The sequence below is a fragment of the Anomaloglossus baeobatrachus genome, chromosome 4 (assembly GCF_048569485.1).
Source record: "Anomaloglossus baeobatrachus isolate aAnoBae1 chromosome 4, aAnoBae1.hap1, whole genome shotgun sequence".
In the NCBI taxonomy this organism is placed as follows: domain Eukaryota; kingdom Metazoa; phylum Chordata; class Amphibia; order Anura; family Aromobatidae; genus Anomaloglossus; species Anomaloglossus baeobatrachus.
Window position 1 is genome coordinate 136,773,141 of NC_134356.1, and position 8,978 is coordinate 136,782,118.

Genomic DNA, 8,978 nt, shown 5'->3' on the forward strand with positions numbered 1-8,978 from the left:
GAGCACTGGAACATCTGGATTAAAGCAATGTCAGCGACATGATCAGGTTATCTATTTATGCTGCTGTCATCAATCTCCTGAATAGGCAAAAATAATATTGTGGTAAGTGCTCCAATTGAGCTGAAGGTATGGGTGTAGGGTTGCAAAACATCTATTTCAAAGAAGAAGGGTACATTAACCATGAGTGGTAAATCACAATGAGGTTTTCGTGGAAGGGGGAAAAGGTGGTGGGTTGGAGGTGTATGTGTGAGAAGTTCTGATAGTCAAAGGTCTAGTGAGGAAACACCACCTCATCCTATCCTAAGAGAAATAAGAACAATTTCTGTTACTGGACAGCCTACTCGACTAGATTTCTTTGGCAGTCGCACATTGCTTCAACTTCAAAATGAGGCTGATAAACAGCAGGTGCTAGAATAGATGGCAAGTGTTGCATCAAGTGGCCTCTCGTCCTCTTCCTCCAAATCAACATCACACACAGTTCTTTCCCCAGAGGTGCCACCCCAATTAAACTTCTTTATGCCTGAGTCACAAATCTCCTACTGGCAAACTAACTGTGTTGAACCACACATCAGCAAGTCTGCAGAGCTGTTCACACATTCTATCCAATGGGCATCACAGGTCGGCTCCAAAGATTCCCAAACTCTTTAGGAGGAAAGCATCTGCACCGATGCCTAAAATCTTTGTGAGTTGGATTCTGGCTTAGACAAAATAGGGTCCCAACAGGATTCTGACCTTTGTCAACTGACGTTTACCCCCTTGGGTGAAGTTGATGATGATGAGACTCAGATTCCTATGCATACTGTGCTTTGATTTCAGGTCAGGAAGAGGAGGAGTGGGACAACCTAGAGCATGATGACAAAGTTGTAGATGCCACTTGTTTTGAACCCAGAGTCATGTAGCTGAATAGCTCAGCAGATGATGAGAAGAAGGAAGAGGAAGCTGAGGATGTTACAGTGGCGATTCTTGCACAAACACGTTGGGATGCAACCATGAGAAGCACTTCATCCTCAGCGACAACTCTGGCTGTGGCCAGCAGCGGTTGTGGGTCTGCAATTCGCAAGTAGTGTTGCCTAGCCTAGGCCTTATTTGAGACTGCAAAAGATGACCCAACTTTCATTATCTGCTAATGTTGTAAACAACGACTTAGTGGCAAAAATTCAAACAATTTTACTACTACATGCATGACCAACCAACATGCATTACTATGGGAATCTCACTGCACAATGAAGGCAGACTAACAGGCTTACTTAGCTACTGGCTGCTAAAACAACATAGTCTATCATTTCTTCCTCCTCCTGCGTCACCGCTGAAACTGTTCTAACACAGGTCTCCAAATGTAGAACCTCCTCTTGTGTACCCGCTACAGTGGGGGTAAGTGAGGGCCTGTCAGGTGTTACGGAAGTGACCGTGCCTGGTGTTTTTGATCCATGTGAGACACCGAGCACTCCTAATGTTTCTCAATCCAGCATTCCATCCCCCACTACACCTGCCTTCCAGTCCACCGGTCGTGTAAACCTTACTCCACCCTCTGTCAGCACAACAGCCAGCACTTGGTCCTCAGTTTTGATCACGTAAAAGACCATTTCCTCCCTCACATGGCAAAGCGAAGTGCTTGAACTTTACCATATCAAAACTATTGGCCATGGAAATGCTGCCTTTCCACCTAGTAGATAGAAAGGGCTTCCAAAACCTGATGGCTGTTGCAGTTCCCCGGTACTAGTTTCCCAGTCGTCAGTCATTACTTTTCTAATAAAGCTGTGCTGCGCTACACCATCATGTCGCAGCCAAGATTACCTTTTCTTTGAAAAATTATGTGTCACTTAGGGTACATTTCAGCACTGACACCTGGAAAAGCAAGCATGGCCAGAGGCGTTACACCTCGTTAATTGGGTACTGGGTTACTCTGATGGCTGCATGGCAGGCGAGTATGGGGCTGCTTCCAAGTGTTGAAATCTCCAAGGCTTTGAGGACAAACGTCTGGATCTACCGCTTCCCCTTCTGCTTCCTCCTCCTCCTCCTCTAGGGCCTCCATCTGCGCCCTCAACCTCACCCTTAATGTAACACACGTGCAGAGAGTGCCGAGAGAATCCTCTCACCTTCGTACAGCTCAGTCATGGCTCAACACAATCAGGCAGTGCTGAAATTATTCAGCTCTAAGCACACAGTCACAAAGCTGCAGAGTTGGGGACCGCTTTCCGGACCGAGTTTGATTAATGGCTGTCTCCACTTAACCTGGAACCAGGGAGGCCGTGTGCAACAATGGTGCAAACCTTTTAGCCGTCTTATGCCTGGGCGACATCCCACATGTGCCTTGCATGGCTTACATCCTTTACCTTTTTATACAAACATTTGTAGCCCACAATCCCAGGCTGGATGTGCTGCTGCACAAGGCATGGTTGGTGTGTGCTCACGTCCGCCGTTCACACCCCATGGCTAATCAACTTGCAACGCTATAAATGACTTTCGGCCTATCGGCTAACTGGTTGATATGTGATGAGCCGACAGGGTGAAATTCCACTCTGCATATTTTGCAGCGACTGTGGCAACATCAAGCCCAGTTGCACTATGCCATGACCCATAACCGTGGTCAACACAGTATCGTTGTGGGGCAAATCATGACTGTGGAGTTGGCACCCTCCTACATAGTTTTGAAATAGCAAGAAAGATGGTTAGCACTGATGATGTCATCGTCAGCATCACTATTCCACTCATTTACATGTTGGAGTGCACTTTTAAAAGGGTGGAGGTGGAGGTCCCAGAGGAAGAGGAAGGGAGCATGAGGAAGGGATACCATTTCTTGTAAGATCCTGACAGTTTTCGCACAGGCGGGTGTCACTGGAGTGTAGAATCCATCAATGGAGGCGGGCTCATGGTAACAGACAAACTGGTAGTGAAGGTGCAGGAGCCGAGGAACAAATGGGAGAGGAAGAAGTAATGGGCGCAGAAAACTCCAGAGACAAAGAAGATAATGATCCCATGTCTTTTGTCCGTGGCTGGTGGGAGGGAATGGAGGAGGCAAACTTGAGCGATACCCCGCCACCAACACAACATGGACTTGTACCGCATGGAAGCATTCGACACATGCGCGTCTTTTTGCTATGGTGTCAGTATCATTACTATTAGAAATAGTGCTGACTACTGCGTTGCTACTCTATTACATCCACAGTACAAGGGTCAATTTAGCAAGTGGATTCCAGCACTGGAAAGGGACACTTGAGTATCGAAACAAGCTTGTAGACTAACAACATTAACAGTACTTTTCAACAAAGCAGCTGTGAGGCACACAGCATGAAACGCAGTGCTAGAATTCTAAACACTGCAACATTGCATCGTTAACGCAGAAGCATAAGCAGCAGCAGTTCAAATGCCAGTAACAATTTCTATGATTTGTAGCACACATTTTTTACACTTTTTCAGGTACCAACAAAACAGAGTACAAGTCTGACATGTGACGCCCCTGGACTATCGGATCATCACAGGGTATTGCACAATCTGCCCTCCCGTGCAGTATCCACCTCCTTCTTGGTTTAGGGTCCCTAACTACATGGTGTTTCCTACATCAGCTAATCAAATCCTAGATACACCCTGCACCACACCCACCAAACACACCAGTGGATGGCTTGAGTGGAATAGAGTCGCCCACCTGGGGAGTTGGAGAGGGGAGGTCAGGAGTGTCAAGAGGAGAGAGTTGGGTCTGAGAAGTGAAAGTGAGAGGAGGTCAGGAGCGGGGCTCCTGGGAAGCAATCTAGGTGGCAGACGGTGGTCTGGGCCTAGAGGAGCTAAATCCCCGGTCGCAGGGGATCATGGCAAGGGGCACGGATCTGTCGAGGAGGACAGCCGGCGGCCTTGCACCATCACTGGGCTGGGACCAAGGCACGACTGGGTATGTGGACCCTAGGTCGTGGAGTAGTTCAAGCAACCCGATAATTTACGCGAGGAGAACGGAGTCTATAAGATTTGCTCTCCACCTGCTCCAAAATTGGGGCGTTAGCGCACCGAGGGGGATAGGACTTTCCAATTCAAAACGGTCTAGAAAATCCCAAGCGTGAGCCCTGAGAGCAAGCTCCCACACTTAGCCATAGTGGGGAGCGGGACCTGGTAAGTTTCACACTACCGGGACCACCAAAGAAGTAAACTTAGTGCCAGGAGGCAGGTCACAGCTCACCAGGCAGCACCCCTGGGGATGGGACCCGAACCAAGCTCCCCTCAGCGGCAGCGGTGTCCAGAGACTTGTTTGACCAGTTGTTGGTGTTAGCTTAATGGACTGAGTGAGTACCACAGTGACCCCCCTTGCATCCAACAGCACTCCCTTTTGATCACCGAGCCCCAGGGTATTTCCCCCTACCCGTGGAGGGTCACAACACCTGATTGCCCCATTCCATCATCCACGGTAACTCCCAACTGCAGCGGCGGTACTCCTAATTACCACATACCACGGGTGGCATCACGAACTCTATAAAATCCCTTGTAAATAACCCCCTTCATTTGAGTGGCCGCACGGACCCTGGGTCCGGAGACCCTCGAGCCACTGAGAACCCGGATCCAAGCAGCTCGGCTGCTAGCATGAGGGCGGCACAGACACATAGTGAACGATTGGAGAGGATGATGTAGGAGTATTGAGATCTCAACATAGATTCCATAAGGTATTGGACCATTTTGTACGTCCGGCTGTCCCCTCAAAGCATAGACCGCCTAATGTTCATAAAGATGAACAAGTCGTGGCTGTCCAGTGACTTTGCCACCCCAGTCTCAGACTGTGCAGACTAGGCGATAATGTATTGCCAGGCTTCTCTAAGCAAGAGGCTTATGCCTGTCAGTCATGCATCTATCCATTATTAGCTTTTAAATGCCAGGCCACATCCATTGTGTTGCATGGACTGTACCTCCCTGTTTTTTTACGACCCTATGAGGAGGGAAAGGATGCTATTATACACCCGTAGAGCTTTTAAACAGCAGGGAAAGACGGTCCACGCAACACACAGGCTTGTGGTCCGTCATTGGAAATAGAAAAAGGAAGACATGAAATAGTGACCGGTCTATGCCTCTTGGTCACAGAATCCTGGCACTAACCACAAGACGTAAGTTTCACACCCATTTTAGAGTCTCAACATTGAAAATAATTCCAGGGACACAGTGGTACAATAACAACAATTGTCCCCCTCCCATAGGGCATTAAAAGTCCAGGGAAAGACTGGCCATGCAACACACAGGGCTGTGGGCTGCCATTTTAATTTGAAAAAGTGAGCATACAGTGACATTGCCTTCTGCAGCAGTGCATCCAGGACATAATACTGCCATAGGAATTGCAGCACAACAAGGTTAGGTTAATGCATGCAGTGCATATGTAATATCACCCAAACGTAGTGTCACCCAGCCATAGTGCCGCCGCTAGTTTTGCACCCTAATCATGCATGGCCTTCCTTAGCTCCAGGTTTAATGGAACCAGCCATTTATCAAACTCGATCACCAAAGTACTGAAAGAGGAGCACCTAGATATTCCTGATGACATCACTTCTATAGTAGAAGATGTGGAAAGGGAGGAGAAATAGATGGAAGAACAAGGCCTGCCACCTAAGGAGAAGTGAGTATGCCTATAATCTGTGTTTTCTGTCAAATAACCTGCAGTGTACTGCAGAACAAAACAACAATGATTTTCAGGCTCCTGTTTCTTTTGGTAATGATCCTGCTGGCATGTTTGATCCAACCACCATGTTTGGTCCGCCTGGCTGTAACCCTTATACTTTCTAAAAGCAACATAGCATAGGTTTGTACCACATTTCTTAAGATTTTAGACTACATTTGGAGAAACCATTATTCTTGTTTTGTAGGATATTATGTCAACAATAAAATAAAGTTAAGTTAAGTTAAAAATAAAAATTTGACAAAGCATTTTTAAAGATGGTTTTATATTTTTAGAATTCATTAATATTTGTATTGCTCACAAAACATATGAAAATTTAAATCTTAAATTTTTTTTCAGGCAGACAGCTGTACAGTACCATAAATTGCCACCCTCCCCATAGGGAGTTAAAACAGCAGGGAGGTACGGTCCATGCAACACACAGGCTGTGCCCCAGCATTTTTCTTTTAAAAATCAAGACATGCTACGGTGACTGGTGTAGGCCTTTCCCTCCCAGAAGCCTAGCCCTACCGACAAGACAAAAGTTTCACACCCATTTTGAAGTCTCGACATTTTAAATCCTTTCAGGCAAATAGCAGTACAGGACCATCAATTGACTCTCTCCCCATAGGGTGTCAAAGCAGCAGGAAGGAACGGTCCATGCAACACACAGGCTTTGGACCGGCATGTTAATTATAAAAATCAAGACATACTACAATGACCGGTGTAGGCCTGTTCCCTTCAAGAAGCCAGGTACTATCCACAAGACAAAAGTTTCACACCCATTTTGAAGTCTCGACATTTTAAATCCTTTCAGGCAAATAGCAGTACAGGACCATCAATTGACTCTCTCCCCATAGGGTGTCAAAGCAGCAGGAAGGAACGGTCCATGCAACACACAGGCTTTGGACCGGCATGTTAATTATAAAAATCAAGACATACTACAATGACCGGTGTAGGCCTGTTCCCTTCAAGAAGCCAGGTACTATCCACAAGACATAAGTTTCAGACTCATTTTGGAATTTCAACATTCTAAATTCTTTCAGGTATACAGCAGTACAGGACCATCAATTGCTCCCCTCCACATAAGACGTTAAAACAGCACGGAGGTATGATCCATGCAACACACAGGCTGTGGGCCGGCATTTTAATTTAAAAAATCAAGGCATGCCTTAGTGCCTTTGTAGGCCTCTTGCTCAAAGACGCCTGGCAGGACACCATCACCTAGTCTGCACAGGCTGGGACTGGGGTGGCACAGACACTGGACATCCATGACTTGTTCATCTTAATTAACCTTAGGCGATCTGCGCTTTGTAGGGATCATCATGATTTAAAACTTGAAAATGTGGTGCTATAGTCCACTAATGAAGAATGCTGTAAAAAGATAGATTTTGGGCAGTCCAAAATTCTTGGCAAAACCATATTAATGACAATTTGAAGGACACACAACTACTTGCCTCGTGAGTTGTTGATCACAGGAGGAGGAAGAAGCAAGAGATGTGGTTGATTTGGCATTTTAGCACAGTGAGATTCCCACAGTAATGCATGTTGTTTGTTTTGTCAGGTAGATCGGTGGCCGCGGGTAACCTCAGTGACAGCAGCTGATCGCGCTACTCATCTCATTAGCTGCGTGGAGGTAACCGGAGCTGCGGTGTATTCTGCTGCTCCTGTCACCTCCATGCAGCGGAGCTGGAAGCGACGCTGGAGGTCCGTGGATTACGCCGGACATGGAGGGTTTGTCGGGGTTAATAAATTGGTAATGAGGGAATTTGTTTGTGTTTTTTATTTCTAATAAAGGATTTTTCGGGTGTGTGTGTTTTTTTACTGTCACTTACAGATTAATCATGGAAGGAATCTCGGGGAGACGCCTGATATGATTAATCTAGGACTTATTGGCAGCTATGGGCTGCCAATAACTCCTTATTACCCCGATTTGCCAACGCACCAGGGTAAATCGGGAAGAGCCGGGTACAGCCCCAGAACTGTCGCATATAATGTATGCGGCAATTCTGGGCGGCTGCTGACTGATATTGTTAGGGTGGGGGGCTCCCCATAACGTGGAGCTCCCCATCCTGAGAATACCAGCCTTCAGCCGTATGTCTTTATCTGGCTGGTATTAAAATGGGGGGGGACCGCACGCCGTTTTTTTTTAATTATTTATTTATTTATTTCACTGCACAGTATAGACACGCCCACCGGCTGCTGTGATTGGGTGCAGTGAGACAGCTGTCACTCAGCGTGGTGGGCGTGTGTGACTGCAACCAATCACAAGCGCCGGTGGGCGGGGAAAGCAGGGAATACGAGATTGATTAATGGGCGGCCGGCTTTTTCAAAATAGTAAAAGCCGCCGGAGTTATTATAACAGCCGTGCAGCGCCGCGCTGGAGATCGTGGAACGGTAAGTATGAGAGAGGGGGGGAACTGACCGACAGACAGCTAGAGGGACAGATAAGACAGAGAGACCGACCGACAGACATAGAGACCGACCGACGGGCTGAGGGAGAGAACGAAACAGAAAAAGAAAAAAGACCGACATCACATGAAAAAAGCACAAAACGTACATTGACTTTCATTGGGTCCGTGCTGCGTGTTGCGTGCAGAAAACGGACATGCTGGCGTGAGACACGGACCAAAAAACGCATCACGGAGACGGACTCATGGACATAACCAAGAACACAATTGTAACCGCTGAGATATAGTAACATTGGTGCACGTTTGGCCGTGTCTCCAGTATACACGGAAACAGACCAAACACGCACGTGTTTCACGGATGTGTGTTTCAGGCCTTAAGTAGAATTGAGCGATGTTCGAGGTTCGCCAATTTAATGTTCTAGTGATTTTCGGGGGAGCTAGAGATCGAACGCCAGCTTTATGCTAAAAGCTTGATAGCTCGAGTTACATTTGAGAACGGTTCGATCAGCAAAATGCCTGGCTAGTTACTCGATGGCTTTTCACTGTAATAGTGTGAGTCACTCTGTGATTCACACTATTATCTAATTTCAGCGTATAGTGTGTGGGGATGGCGCGTTTAGATCAGTGCTGCTGGGATAATGGCGATTGCCATTTTTTTTTCCCCCCCCTAAGCGGGCGTGCAGTGGAACGGGCCGGCATGTCAGCCAATCCCAGACACACACACACCTAAGTGGTCTTTTTTGCCAGACAAGCAAGGGCATGTGTCATAGGCTGTCCATGTCACATGTCCTTGCACTATAAATACGGCCATTTTCCCTCACGGCGTCATTATCTGCTTTCTGGGTGTAGATGCTGTAGTAGAGGAGAGAAGAAGGCGCAATAGGGTCTTACCCGATTTACTGGGCAAAAAGTAAAAGAGTAATGCACTCACCTTGCTGGGTTGTGCC